Here is a 15,416-nt window from a genome sequence, read left to right as displayed (position 1 = left end):
TCTGGCAATATACTTCTGCTTCATCCTGACCCTGACATAGAGCCAGCAAGGTCTTTTCTGCCTGATCCACAGAATTTGGTTCATCATAAAGCAATCCGAGCGCTTGATAAAATGCATCTACATTAAGCAATGCAGGGTTTCCTGGCTCAAGCGAGAATGCCCAGTCTTGTGGGTCGCCACGCAGCAAAGAGATAATAATCCTTACTTGCTGAATGGGGTCACCAGAGGAGCGGGGTTTCAGAGCAAAAAACAATCTGCAATTATTTTTTAAATTAAAAAATTTAGATCTATCCCCAGAAAATAAATCAGGAATTGGAGTTCTAGGCTCTAACATCGGATTCTGAACTACATAATCTTGAATACTTTGTACCCTTGCAGTGAGTTGATTCACACAAGAGGACAAACCTTGAATATCCATATCTACACCTGAGTCCTGAACCACCCAGAGGTTAAGGGGAAAAGAAAGACAAAACAAGCTGCAAAGAAAAAAAAAATTGACTCAGAACTTCTCTTATCCCTCTTTTGAGATGCATTAACACTTTGTGGGCCAGCTGTACTGTTATGGACCTGGTGGTTAGGAGCACCCGGAATGACCTGATGGTTAAAACAGAAAACCTGAGACAAGCTCTGAGGAGGTGATATCTCTACTGACCGCAATCCCTAATCCTATCACACACACTAGAAATAGCCGTGGAGCGTGCCTAACTCTCCCTAGAGGCCTCTTCACAGCCTAAGAGCTAACTACCCCTAAAGAGAGACATAGCAGCCTACCTTGCCTCAGAGAAATTCCCCAAAGGGAAAGGCAGCCCCCCACAAATATTGACTGTGAGTTAAGAGGGAAGAGACAAACACAGGAATGAAAACAGATTTAGCAAAGGAGGCCGAATCTTCCCTAGATAGACAGAAGATAGGAAAGGGAACTGTGCGGTCAGTATTAAAAACTACAAAAAGCCACGCAGAGTGTGCAAAAGGACCTCCACACCGACTCACGGTGTGGAGGTGCCACTCTGCACCCCAGAGCTTCCAGCTAGCAAGGGAATATCATATTAGCAGGCTGGACTAGAAACATAGCATGTACTGAGAAATATACTCAAAAACAAATGGACAACAAATGAACTAGCAGGGACTTAGCTTCTGCTGGAGTAGACAGGTCATCAGAGAAATCCAAGAGAGATTTGAACCAGTACTGAGACATTGACAGCTGGCATGAACTAAAGTTAAATAGGGAAGCCAGCAGGAACAATAAGTGAGGGCAGCAGAGAAAGCCAACCTCAAAGATCAGCAGTTCCACTCAAAGCCACCAGAGGGTGTCCAAGGACAGAACTGACTAAAATACCATTCATGACCACAGGAAGGAGCCCGAGAACGGAATTCACAACAGAAACGGAATTCACAACACTGTGGGACCTTTCTTGTAGCAAACAGCACAAAGTTCTCTCTGTAGCAGCTTCAGCTCACACACACAGTTCAGGCTCAACTCCTCCCCTAATTCTAGGGCAGCTCATCTTCACAGTCTATAGCAGGGGGAAGCAGAACATTCCATCACACCAGACAAGGGGGTGCTGTCTCTTAAAGTGGCAGCGTGTTATTGTCCATAACAGCACCACCCTCTTACATGTGCACAGTATTAGCACAGGCAGGAGTGCAGAGTACACACAGATGCTTAAAGGCACAGTACTCCCACACGTAGGGGGTGCAGAGTACACAGAGGCATTTTGGCACAGTACTCACACTGATACGTGTGTAGAGTATTCACACAGAGGCTTCTTTACAGAATGCACACACACAAAGTATAATACTGTCACACACTCCAGCTGCATCCTGTTGCTACACTAATCAGAGCAGAATGGTGGCAGCACACATGATCTGGCATTGATTCAAGCCAGGTCATGTGGTGCACCAGCCAGTCACAGCCATGCCAATATTTAGCATGACTCTGATGGCTCTGTAAATGTCCGCTAGGGTGGTCCTTACTTTCAAAAGTGTTTTTTCTTCAGTAGGCACACTTTGCTTCTGTTTTTGTATGTAAACTAAAATAATTCAGTCAGACGCACACAAATTTAGGGGTCCATACTTACCATCAAAATTCCTTGATTTTTGCCATGGCCGAGTTCCATTTGCACCTTGTCTAAAAGATATGGTTGTGGCAGGACAGTGCAAATTTTGCTATATATTGGCTGATATTAACCCCTTTCTGACATCTGACGTACTATCCCGTCGAGGTGGGGTGGGCCCGTATGACCACCGACGGGATAGTACGTCATCACCGATCAGCGGCGCTCACGGGGGGAGCGCGGCCTATCGCGGCCGGGTGTCAGCTGCATATCGCAGCTGACATCTGGCACTATGTGCCAGGAGCGGTCACGGACCGCCCCCGGCACATTAACCCCCGGCACACCGCGATCAAACATGATCGCGGTGTACTGGCGGTATAGGGAAGCATCGCGCAGGGAGGGGGCTCCCTGCGGGCTTCCCTGAGACCCCCGGAGCAACGCGATGTGATCGCGTTGCTCCGAGGGTCTCCTACCTCCCTCCTCGCCGCAGGTCCCGGATCCAAGATGGCCACGGCATCCGGGTCCTGCAGGGAGGGAGGTGGCTTACCGAGTGTCTGCTCAGAGCAGACACTTGGTAAGCCTGCAGCCCTGCACAGCAGATCGCAGATCTGGCAGAGTGCTGTGCACACTGCCAGATCAATGATCTGTGATGTCCCCCCCTGGGACAAAGTAAAAAAAAAAAAAAAAAATTCCCCACATGTGTGTAAAAAAAAAATTATAAAAATATCCTAAATAAAGAAAAAAAAAAATATTATTCCCATAAATACATTTCTTTAGCTAAATAAAATAAAAAAAACAATAAAAGTACACATATTTAGTATCGCCACGTCCGTAACGACCCAACCTATAAAACTGCCCCACTAGTTAACCCTTTCAGTAAACACCGTAAGAAAAAAAAAAAAAAAAACGAGGCAAAAAACAACGCTTTATTATCATACTGCCAAACAAAAAGTGGAATAACACGTGATCAAAAAGACTGATATAAATAACCATGTTACCACTGAAAACGTCATCTTGTCCCGCAAAAAACGAGCTGCCATACAGCATCATCAGCAAAAAAATAAAAAAGTTATAGTCCTGAGAATAAAGCGATACCAAAATAATTATTTTTTCTATAAAATAGTTTTTATCGTATAAAAGCGCCAAAACATAAAAAAATTATATAAATGAGATATCGCTGTAATCGTACTGACCCAAAAAATAAAACTGCTTTATCAATTTTACCAAACGCGGAACGGTATAAATGCCTCCCCCAAAAGAAATTCATGAATAGCTGGTTTTTGATCACTCTGCCTCACAAAAATCAGAATAAAAAGCGATCAAAAAATGTCACAAGTCTGAAAATGTTACCAATAAAAACGTCAACTCGTCCCGCAAAAAACAAGATCTCACATGACTCTGTGGACTCAAATATGGAAAAATTACAGCTCTCAAAATGTGGTAACGCAAAAAATATTTTTTGCAATGAAAAGCGTCTTTCAGTGTGTGACAGCTGCCAATCATAAAAATCCGCTAAATAACCCGCTATAAAAGTAAATCAAACCCCCCTTCATCACCCCCTTAGTTAGGGAAAAATAAAAAAATTAAAAAATGTATTTATTTCCATTTTCCCATTAGGGTTAGTGTTTAGGGTTAGGGCTAGAGTTAGGACTAGAGTTAGGGCTAGGGTTAGGGCAAGGGTTAGGGCTAGGGTTAGGGTTAGGGCTAGGGTTGGGGCTAGGGTTAGGGCTAGGGTTAGGGCTAGGGTTGGGGCTAGGGTTAGGGTTAGGGCTAGGGTTAGGGCTAGGGTTGGGGCTAGGGTTAGGGTTAGGGCTAGGGTTAGGGCTAGGGTTGGGGCTAGGGTTATGGCTAGGGTTAGGGCTAGGGTTAGGGCTAGTGTTACGGCTAGTGTTAGGGCTAGTGATAGGGCTAGGGTTATTGCTAGGGTTAGGGCTAGGGTTGGGGCTAGGGTTGGGGCTAGGGTTGGGGCTACAGTTAGGGTTAGGGCTAAAGATAGGGTTAGGGTTTGGATTACATTTACGGTTGGGAATAGGGTTGGGTGTGTCTGGGTTAGAGGAGTGGTTAGGGTTACTGTTGGGATTAGGGTAAGGGGTGTGTTTGGATTAGGGTTTCAGTTATAATTGGGGGGTTTCCACTGTTTAGGCACATCAGGGGCTCTCCAAACGGGACATGGCATCCGATCTGAATTCCAGCCAATTCTGCGATGAAAAAGGAAAACAGTGCTCCTTCCCTTCAGAGCTCTCCCGTGTGCCCAAACAGGGGTTTACCCCAACATATGGGGTATCAGCATACTCAGGACAAATTGGACATCATCTTTTGGGGTCCAATTTATCCTGCTACCCTTGGGAAAATACAAAACTGGGGGCCAAAAAATAAGTTTTGTGGGAAAAAAAGATTTTTTTTTTCACGGCTCTGCGTTGTAAACTGTAGTGAAACACTTGGGGGTTCAAACTTCTCACAACACATCTAGATAAGTTCCTTGGGGGGGTCTAGTTTCCGATATGGGGTCACTTGTGGGGGGTTTGTACTGTTTGGGTACATCAGGGGCTCTGCAAATGCAACGTGACGCCTGCAGACCAATCCATTTAAGTCTGCATTCCAAATGGCGCTCCTTCCCTTCCGAGCTCTGTCATGCGCCCAAACAGTGGTTCCCCCCCACATATGGGGTATCAGCGTACTCAGGACAAATTGAACAACAACTTTTGGGGTCCAATTTTTCCTGATACTGATACCCTTGTGAAAATACAAAACTGGGGGCTAAAAAATCATTTTTGTGAAAAAAAAAAGAATTTTTATTTTCACGGCTCTGCGTTATAAACTGTAGTGAAACACTTGGGGGTTCAAAGTTCTCACAACACATCTAGATAAGTTCCTTGGGGGGTCTAGTTTCCAATATGGGGTCACTTGTGGGGGGTTTGTACTGTTTGGGTACATCAGGGGCTCTGCAAATGCAACGTGACGCCTGCAGACCAATCCATTTAAGTCTGCATTCCAAATGGCGCTCCTTCCCTTCCGAGCTCTGTCATGCGCCCAAACAGTGGTTCCCCCCCACATATGGGGTATCAGCGTACTCAGGACAAATTGGACAACAATGTTTGGGGTCCAATTTATCCTGATACCCTTGTGAAAATACAAAACTGGGGGCTAAAAATCATTTTTGTGAAAAAAAAAAAGAATTTTTATTTTCACGACTCTGCGTTATAAACTGTAGTGAAACACTTGGGGGTTCAAAGCTATCAAAACACATCTAGATAAGTTCCTTAGGGGGTCTACTTTCCAAATTGGTGTCACTTGTGGGGGTTTTTAATGTTTAGGCACATCAGGGGCTCTCCAAACGCAACATGGCATCCCATCTTAATTCCAGTCAATTTTGCATTGAAAAGTAAAATAGCGCTCCTTCCCTTCCGAGCTCTGCTATGCGCCCAAACAGTAGTTTACACCCACATAAGGGGTATCATTGTATTCAGGACAAATTGCACAACAACTTTTGTGGTCTAATTTCTTCTCTTACCCTTGGGGAAATAAAAAAATGGGGGCGAAAAGATCATTTTGTGAAAAAATATGATTTTTTATTTTTACGGCTCTGCATTATAAACTTCTGTGAAGCACTTGTTGGGTCAAAGTGCTCACCACACATCTAGATAAGATCCTTAGGGGGTCTACTTTCCAAAATGGTGTCACTTGTGGGGGGTTTCAATGTTTAGGCACATCAGGGGCTCTCCAAATGCAACATGGCGTCCCATCTCAATTCCAGTCAATTTTGCATTGAAAAGTCAAATGGCGCTCCTTCCCTTCCGAGCTCTGCCCTGCGCCCAAACAATGGTTTACACCCACATATGGGGTATCAGCGTACTCAGGACAAATTGCACAACAATTTTTGCGGTCCAATTTCTTCTCTTACCCTTGGGAAAATAAAAAATTGGGGGCGAAAAGATCATTTTTGTGAAAAAATATGATTTTTTATTTTTACGGCTCTGCATTATAAACTTCTGTGAAGCACTTGTTGGGTCAAAGTGCTCACCACACATCTAGATATGATCCTTAGGGGGTCTACTTTCCAAAATGGTGTCACTTGTGGGGGGTTTCAATGTTTAGGCACATCAGGGGCTCTCCAAATGCAACATGGCGTCCCATCTCAATTCCAGTCAATTTTGCATTGAAAAGTCAAATGGCGCTCCTTTCCTTCCGAGCTCTGCCATGCGCCCAAACAGTAGTTTACCCCCACATATGGGGTATCAGCGTACTCAGGACAAATTGTACAACAAATTTTGGGGTCTATTTTCTCCTGTTACTCTTGGTAAAATAAAACAAATTGGAGCTGAAATAAATTTTGTGTGAAAAAAAGTTAAATGTTTATTTTTATTTAAACATTCCAAAAATTCCTGTGAAACACCTGAAGGGTTAATAAACTTCTTGAAAGTGGTTTTGAGTACCTTGAGGGGTGCAGTTTTTAGAATGGTGTCACACTTGGGTATTTTCTATCATATAGACCCCTCAAAATGACTTCAAATGAGATGTGGTCCCTAAAAAAAAATGGTGTTGTAAAAATGAGAAATTGCTGGTCAACTTTTAACTCTTATAACTCCGTCACAAAAAAAAATTTTGGTTCCAAAATTGTGCTGATGTAAAGTAGACATGTGGGAAATGTTACTTATTAAGTATTTTGCGTGACATATGTCTGTGATTTAAGGGCATAAAAATTCAAAGTTGGAAAATTGCAAAATTTTCAAAGTTTTCGCCAAATATTCGTTTTTTTCACAAATAAATGCAAGTTATATCGAAGAAATTTTACCACTATCATGAAGTACAATATGTCAAGAGAAAACATTGTCAGAGTTGCCAAGATCCGTTGAAGCGTTCCAGAGTTAAAACCTCATAAAGGGACAGTGGTCAGAATTGTAAAAATTGGCCCGGTCATTAACGTGCAAACCACCCTTGGGGGTGAAGGGGTTAATAACACACAACTTCTCCAGCTTGCTCAGCCAATCAGTCTTGTCCTCTGATACTGCTCCTCCTCCCCCAGGTTGCCATGGCAATACAGCTCTAAGAGGATTAATGTATTTTACGGAGAAGCACTGTCTGTTTCTCTTTACATCAAATCCTGTACACCATACTCCCTTTACAGGGGTTACAAAAATAAAACAGCAAACATAGCAGCTAGCACTGAAGTATGTCACAGCTAACATCCAGAAGTGAAACAGACATGTGGCTTATTGGACAAATATCCGATAGTAGTTTACCTTCAACAAAACTGCCATCCGAGAGAGGTTATGTCACTGTTCTACTTCTACAAGAAAATGGCTAAACAGACAGTTCTTGATGCAGCTCATTTAACAGCTAATGATAATCTTGATGTCTGGGCAAAGGCAGGCATACCCATGAGACTGGAAAAACATGTGGTTGAAAAAGTGGAAGGTCTGTTCAAAGAATTTGAGAAGCTAAAGAAAAACAAAAAACAAAACTAAATGTTCTGATAATGTGAAGAAGAAAGATGAAGAATGGAATGAAGGTTTAGACAACTTGTTTGAAATCCCGCATGTTAGGGCTATGGATATGACAAGAATACCGGAAGACAAGGAAATTTTGCTAGTTCAGAGACAAACTGGGCGCTATAGAAAAATGCAAGGTGTTGACAAAAACATTTTTAAAAAACAAAGACATTTTTAAGAAAGAGAGGCAAATTACAAGAAAAGAAGTAAAAGAGATAAGAAAGAAGTGCTAGAGAGGAAAAGGTGGTATTGCAGTCATCATCTGATGAAGTAGACATGCGACACCCACTAGGGCTGTGGGGTACTCGGAACCAGGTCAGACAGTTTTTAAAGGGGTGGTCACTGCGGCGGTGACCCTGTCTTTGGCCCTGGGCATGCAATAAAAGTAATGCACTGATGTTTGGGAATAAAGTTTATATAGGAAAGGGGATTGTTCGTGACACCACCCATGGTATTTGGCTACAGATGGCCAACACTGCTTAAGGAGACCGCTGGGGACAATGGTGATGCACCTGGGATGGTTCTGCTCCCCACAGGTGGAGCGGGGCCCCAGGGCTACCGGTACAGTTTTGAAGGGATGGTGAACATTGGGGTGCAGGAATGAGGGTGCAGGAAATGATTGGAGAACACAAGGACTGTAGTTCCTTTCCCTTTAATGGCAGGTGCAGTCCGGGGTACTGGTGACAGGTGATCATGGAGTTTCGGGCAGCTTGGTAGCATTTCAAGATCTACCTAGCCAGGTGGATTTGGAGGCCTTCCCTCTGCGCTGCTCCCTAGGTCCTTGGTGCCTTAAACTCCCCACAAGTCCCTATTGCTGTCTGTCCATGAAAAGGAACATTTCCCCACATGGCAGGCAGCTTGAGCCTGTTCCAGGTGTCACTCCCTCGTGGTGACTCTGGGTTCTAGTATGCTGCTGTGCCTCAGGGTGTCAGCTGGGGCCAGGTGACTTGCAATCTCCTGCCCTCCAAATTTAGTTGCTGGGCCTGCAGCTCCCACACAACCACGGACTCCGGTGTCTGGTCTTTGGCGCTCAGTCCTAGGGTGAGCTCAATCGCAGCTCCAATCCCTCAGGTACTCCTCTCTTGCCTCTTCCTCCTTCATGGTCTGCTCCCCAGACTAACACTGCCTCTGATGCCTAACCCCGCCTCCAGGCGGTTTTAGAGCTCACCCTTCTGTTCTGGAGTCTGGAAAGGTGTTGCATGCTGATGTACCTGGAAAGGGGATCCTTCCTTGCTTCCAAGCATGACATCACCCCCTGTGAGGGAGGCAATGTTGCTGTGGCAACCGGACTCCTGGCGTGCCACATACACAGATAATAGTCTTAGGCGAACTGAAGACCGCGCACACGAGGTAGATTTAGGGTGGTTTATTGAAGCCTACGCGTTTCAAGAGCTATCTTGCTCTCTTCTTCAGGGCATATAGTACAACACACAAAAATGGGGTATATTTATACAAAAGGGAAGGGGAGGGGCCCCAAGGCCCTTGTATTATGATACATAAACACCTTTAAAACACATATTAATAACATATAAAAACATTACTCTTTATTATTTATAACCTAGGAACATTAATTGATATAAATAGAAAAAATAAATTTAAAATTTAAAATTTAAAAATATAAATAAGCCCTGAAAAAAAAACACATAAGTAACCTAATGGGTATTCGAACCGGGGAACTTTGTATAATAATTCTATTGTTTAAGCTATTCTAGTCCTTGCGCCACAGAATACTGATAAGTTCTTTATTAATTTCTCTTGTGGAGATAAAAAAATCTGAAAATAATCTTATGGGCAAAAGAGCAAAATATTGCCGAAAAAAAACAAACAAAAAAAACAAAACAATATATGCCGTTATTAATTACTAAAAAATTGCATGGAGTAATTGTTATTATAAATTATGTATAGTTAAAAAATATTAAAATTATTACAACATGAGTAGTACTAGAACCATCCCATGGGACCAAAAGAAAAATTGTTATTTGGAATGAGGCTCAATGATAGGAACCACACTTCAATTAGAGAATTTATTAAGTCACAGGAGGTCTGACATTACATTTAGCCCTTCAGGCTCCAGAGAATTCAAGGTATATATCCAAAAAAACTCTTTCTTATTAAGTGACTGTGTGCGATTAGGGACATGTGCAGGAACGTGATTAATGGGGTGAACATGAAATAGTGAAGGATTACTATTATGTGAGATGCTGCAGTGTTTGGAAAGACCATGTTTGAGATAACCTATTTTAATATTGTGTCGATGGGAATTCATACGGAGGTGAAGTGGTTGTGTTGTCCTGCCAACATATATCTTGTTGCATGGACAAGTAATAATGTAAATAACATAGGAGGTAGTGCAGGTGAAATGGTGACTGATTGGAAAAGGGTGAGGAAAAGAGGAGTGTTTAAATGCTGTACTGGTATGTGCTATGATACCACAGCACAAACATTTCGTGTGAGAGCATTTGAATATACCTGGTTTTAGTGAAGAAGGTGATTTTTTCAATTCATCAGGGAGTCTGCTAGGTGCCAGTTTATTTTTCAAGCTGGGTGCTCTCCTAAAGATAATTTTAGGATGTTGCGGCACCAGCTTTCCCAGTATATTATCCTCTCTTACTATATGCCACAACTCATTGATAGATTTTTTAATGAATTTGTGGTCTGTGCTGAATGTGGTTACAAAACTACAGGTGTATTCTTCTGGGTTGGCTACAAGGTCAGCTTTTTCTTTTTTTAGTAACAATTCTTGATTAAAATTCTTATAAACATGTTCAAGTGCTCTATTCACCAACTCTCTGGGGTATTTTTGTGCTAAAAACTTATTTTTTAAAATCTCAGATTGGTCCTTAAAATCACTATCAGAAGAACAATTTTTCCTAATACGCATGAACTGGCTTTTTGGAATGTTACTAAGCCATTTATCAAGATGGTTGCTATTATAATGAACATAGCTATTACTATCTACTTTTAAAAAAAAGTTTTTTGTATGAATCTCTCCATCCACAATGAAAAATGTCACATCTAGATAGTTAATGGCAGTTTTGTTAAAAACAGAAGTAAACTCAAGACCCCAGGGGTTGTTATTGAGCTCTGACATTAAAAATTCCGGAGGTTTAAAAGTTGTGTCCCAAATAAAAACAAGATCATCAATATAACGTCCATAAAACACCATGCAATCAATAAAAGCACTATTATAGATAAAAGAATTCTCAAAGTGACCCATAAATAAATTAGCATATGTAGGCGCTACCTGGGAACCCATCGCTGCACCACGTGTCTGGTGGTACAGTTCACCCAAAAAAGTAAAATAATTATTTTTTAAAATGAACTCCATTCCTGACATTAAAAACTGTTTTTGTTTATCCAATAATCTCGGATCTGTATCCATAAATAATTTCATACTTTCAAGTCCAATTTCATGTTTGATATTTGTATATAGGGAGCACACATCAACTGTAACAAATATATAACTGTCTTTCCATTTAATATTTCTAATGAGTTTGATCGCATGTGCAGAATCCTTAATATAGCTCCTCAATTGGGTAACATGTAACTGCATGATGCTATCTATATACCTGGATAGATTTGAGGTTAGGGAACCAATACCCGAGATGAGGACCCTTGCTGTCTGTCGGGTAAAATTTGCTTTCTCTTTTAACATCCAAATGTAACCCTGTGGCTTCAAGTGTATTAGAGACTCCTTCATAGTCAGTAGTAGGGTTGAGCGAAACGGGTCGATCATTTTCAAAAGTCGCCGACTTTTGGCTAAGTCGGCGTCTCATGAAACCCGATCCGACCCCTGTGCTTGTCGGCCATGCGGTACGCGACTTTCGCGCCAAAGTCGCGTTTCAATGACGCGAAAAGCGCCATTTCTCAGCCAATGAAGGTGAACGCAGAGTGTGGGCAGCGTGATGACATAGATCCTGGTCCCCACCATCTTAGAGAAGGGCATTGCAGTGATTGGCTTGCTGTCTGCGGCGTCACAGGGGCTATAAAGGGGCGTTCCCGCCGACCGCCATCTTACTGCTGCTGATCTGAGCTTAGGGACAGGTTGCTGCCGCTTCGTCAGAAGCAGGGAGAGCGTTAGGCAGGGTCCACTAACCACCAAACCGCTTGTGCTGCAGCGATTTCCACTGTCCAACACCACCTTCGGTGTGCAGGGACTGTGGAAGCTATTTTTTTTTTTTTTCCCCCTCAGCGCTGTAGCTCATTGGGCTGCCCTAGAAGGCTCCGTGATAGCTGTATTGCTGTGTGTACGCCACTGTGGAAACCAACTGCTTTTTTCAAAGCACATATCCTCTTGTTCCTTCCTTTCTGCACAGCTATCTTTTTTGTTTGTCCACACTTTTTATTTAATTTGTGCATCAGTCCACTCCTATTGCTGCCTGCCATACCTGGCTTACATTACTGCAGGGAGATAGTAATTGTAGGACAGTCCCTGTTTTTTTTTTGTTTTTTTTGTGGGAGATTAAGATTGGCATTTCTGCTACAGTGCCATCCCTGTGTGTGCCATCTCTCACTGAGTGGGCCATAGAAAGCCTATTTATTTTTTCCGTGATTTGTGTTCTAAATTCTACCTCAACACAAAAACACTACATCAATCAGTGGGAGAAAAATATTGGCCTCAGTCAGGGCTTGTGTGCCACTGCTGTGTGTGCTATCTCTCATTCAGTGGGCTATAGCAAGCCTATTTTTTTTTTTTTTTTTTTTTTTAATATTATTTGGTTTCTAAAGTCTCCCTGAAAAAAAAAAATACCTAAAAAAACAGTGGGAGAGTAATATTGCCCTTTCAGCTTGTGTGCCAGTCTTGACTCCTGGGTGTGCCACCTCTCTCCCTCTCATTCAGTGGGCCATAGAAAGCCTATTTATTTTTTTTTAAAAATATTATTGGGTTTCTAAAGTCTCCCTTAAAAAACAAAAAATACATAAAAAAACAGTGGGAGAGTAATATTGCCCTTTCAGCTTGTGTGCCAGTCTTGACTCCTGGGTGTGCCACCTCTCTCCCTCTCATTCAGTGGGCCATAGAAAGCCTATTTATTTTTTTTTTAAAATATTATTGGGTTTCTAAAGTCTCCCTTAAAAAACAAAAAATACATAAAAAAACAGTGGGAGAGTAATATTGCCCTTTCAGCTTGTGTGCCAGTCTTGACTCCTGGGTGTGCCACCTCTCTCCCTCTCATTCAGTGGGCCATAGAAAGCCTATTTATTTATTTTTTTAAATATTATTGGGTTTCTAAAGTCTCCCTTAAAAAAAAAAAAAACATAAAAAAACAGTGGGAGAGTAATATTGCCCTTTCAGCTTGTGTGCCAGTCTTGACTCCTGGGTGTGCCACCTCTCTCTCATTCAGTGGGCCATAGAAAGCATTTTTTTTTTTCCTTGATTTGTGTTCTAAAATCTACCTCAACACAAAAACACTACATCAATCAGTGGGAGAAAAATATTGGCCTCAGTCAGGGCTTGTGTGCCACTGCTGTGTGTGCTATCTCTCATTCAGTGGGCTATAGAAAGCCTATTTTTTTTTTTTTTTTTTAATATTATTTGGTTTCTAAAGTCTCCCTGAAAAAAAAAAAATACCTAAAAAAAAAAAACAGTGGGAGAGTAATATTGCCCTTTCAGCTTGTGTGCCAGTCTTGACTCCTGGGTGTGCCACCTCTCTCCCTCTCATTCAGTGGGCCATAGAAAGCCTATTTATTTTTTTTTTTAAATATTATTGGGTTTCTAAAGTCTCCCTTAAAAAACAAAAAATACATAAAAAAACAGTGGGAGAGTAATATTGCCCTTTCAGCTTGTGTGCCAGGCTTGACTCCTGGGTGTGCCACCTCTCTCCCTCTCATTCAGTGGGCCATAGAAAGCCTATTTATTTATTTTTTAAAATATTATTGGGTTTCTAAAGTCTCCCTTAAAAAACAAAAAATACATAAAAAAACAGTGGGAGAGTAATATTGCCCTTTCAGCTTGTGTGCCAGGCTTGACTCCTGGGTGTGCCACCTCTCTCCCTCTCATTCAGTGGGCCATAGAAAGCCTATTTATTTTTTTTTTTTAAATATTATTGGGTTTCTAAAGTCTCCCTTAAAAAACAAAAAATACATAAAAAAACAGTGGGAGAGTAATATTGCCCTTTCAGCTTGTGTGCCAGTCTTGACTCCTGGGTGTGCCACCTCTCTCTCATTCAGTGGGCCATAGAAAGCATTTTTTTTTTCCTTGATTTGTGTTCTAAAATCTACCTCAACACAAAAACACTACATCAATCAGTGGGAGAAAAATATTGGCCTCAGTCAGGGCTTGTGTGCCACTGCTGTGTGTGCTATCTCTCATTCAGTGGGCTATAGAAAGCCTATTTATTTATTTATTTTTTTTCTTATTATTTGGTTTCTAAAGTCTCCCTGAAAAAAAAAAAAAAAACATAAAAAAACAGTGGGAGAGTAATATTGCCCTTTCAGCTTGTGTGCCAGTCTTGACTCCTGGGTGTGCCACCTCTCTCCCTCTCATTCAGTGGGCCATAGAAAGCCTATTTATTTATTTTTTTAAATATTATTGGGTTTCTAAAGTCTCCCTTAAAAAACAAAAAATACATAAAAAAACAGTGGGAGAGTAATATTGCCCTTTCAGCTTGTGTGCCAGGCTTGACTCCTGGGTGTGCCACCTCTCTCCCTCTCATTCAGTGGGCCATAGAAAGCCTATTTATTTTTTTTTTTAAATATTATTGGGTTTCTAAAGTCTCCCTTAAAAAACAAAAAATACATAAAAAAACAGTGGGAGAGTAATATTGCCCTTTCAGCTTGTGTGCCAGTCTTGACTCCTGGGTGTGCCACCTCTCTCTCATTCAGTGGGCCATAGAAAGCATTTTTTTTTTTTTCCTTGATTTGTGTTCTAAAATCTACCTCAACACAAAAACACTACATCAATCAGTGGGAGAAAAATATTGGCCTCAGTCAGGGCTTGTGTGCCACTGCTGTGTGTGCTATCTCTCATTCAGTGGGCTATAGAAAGCCTATTTATTTATTTATTTTTTTTCTTATTATTTGGTTTCTAAAGTCTCCCTGAAAAAAAAAAAAAAAAACATAAAAAAACAGTGGGAGCGTAATATTGCCCTTTCAGCTTGTGTGCCAGTCTTGACTCCTGGGTGTGCCACCTCTCTCCCTCTCATTCAGTGGGCCATAGAAAGCCTATTTATTTTTTTTTTTTAAATATTATTGGGTTTCTAAAGTCTCCCTTAAAAAACAAAAAATACATAAAAAAACAGTGGGAGAGTAATATTGCCCTTTCAGCTTGTGTGCCAGGCTTGACTCCTGGGTGTGCCACCTCTCTCCCTCTCATTCAGTGGGCCATAGAAAGCCTATTTATTTATTTTTTTAAATATTATTGGGTTTCTAAAGTCTCCCTGAAAAAAAAAAAATACATAAAAAAACAGTGGGAGAGTAATATTGCCCTTTCAGCTTGTGTGCCAGTCTTGACTCCTGGGTGTGCCACCTCTCTCCCTCTCATTCAGTGGGCCATAGAAAGCCTATTTATTTATTTTTTAAAATATTATTGCGTTTCTAAAGTCTCCCTGAAAAAAAAAAAATACATAAAAAAACAGTGGGAGAGTAATATTGCCCTTTCAGCTTGTGTGCCAGTCTTGACTCCTGGGTGTGCCACCTCTCTCCCTCTCATTCAGTGGGCCATAGAAAGCCTATTTATTTTTTTTTTTAAATATTATTGGGTTTCTAAAGTCTCCCTTAAAAAACAAAAAATACATAAAAAAACAGTGGGAGAGTAATATTGCCCTTTCAGCTTGTGTGCCAGTCTTGACTCCTGGGTGTGCCACCTCTCTCTCATTCAGTGGGCCATAGAAAGCATTTTTTTTTTTTTTCCTTGATTTGTGTTCTAAAATCTACC

Source organism: Ranitomeya variabilis, chromosome 6 (assembly GCF_051348905.1).
Source record: "Ranitomeya variabilis isolate aRanVar5 chromosome 6, aRanVar5.hap1, whole genome shotgun sequence".
Taxonomy (NCBI): domain Eukaryota; kingdom Metazoa; phylum Chordata; class Amphibia; order Anura; family Dendrobatidae; genus Ranitomeya; species Ranitomeya variabilis.
This window is presented reverse-complemented; position numbering follows the sequence as displayed.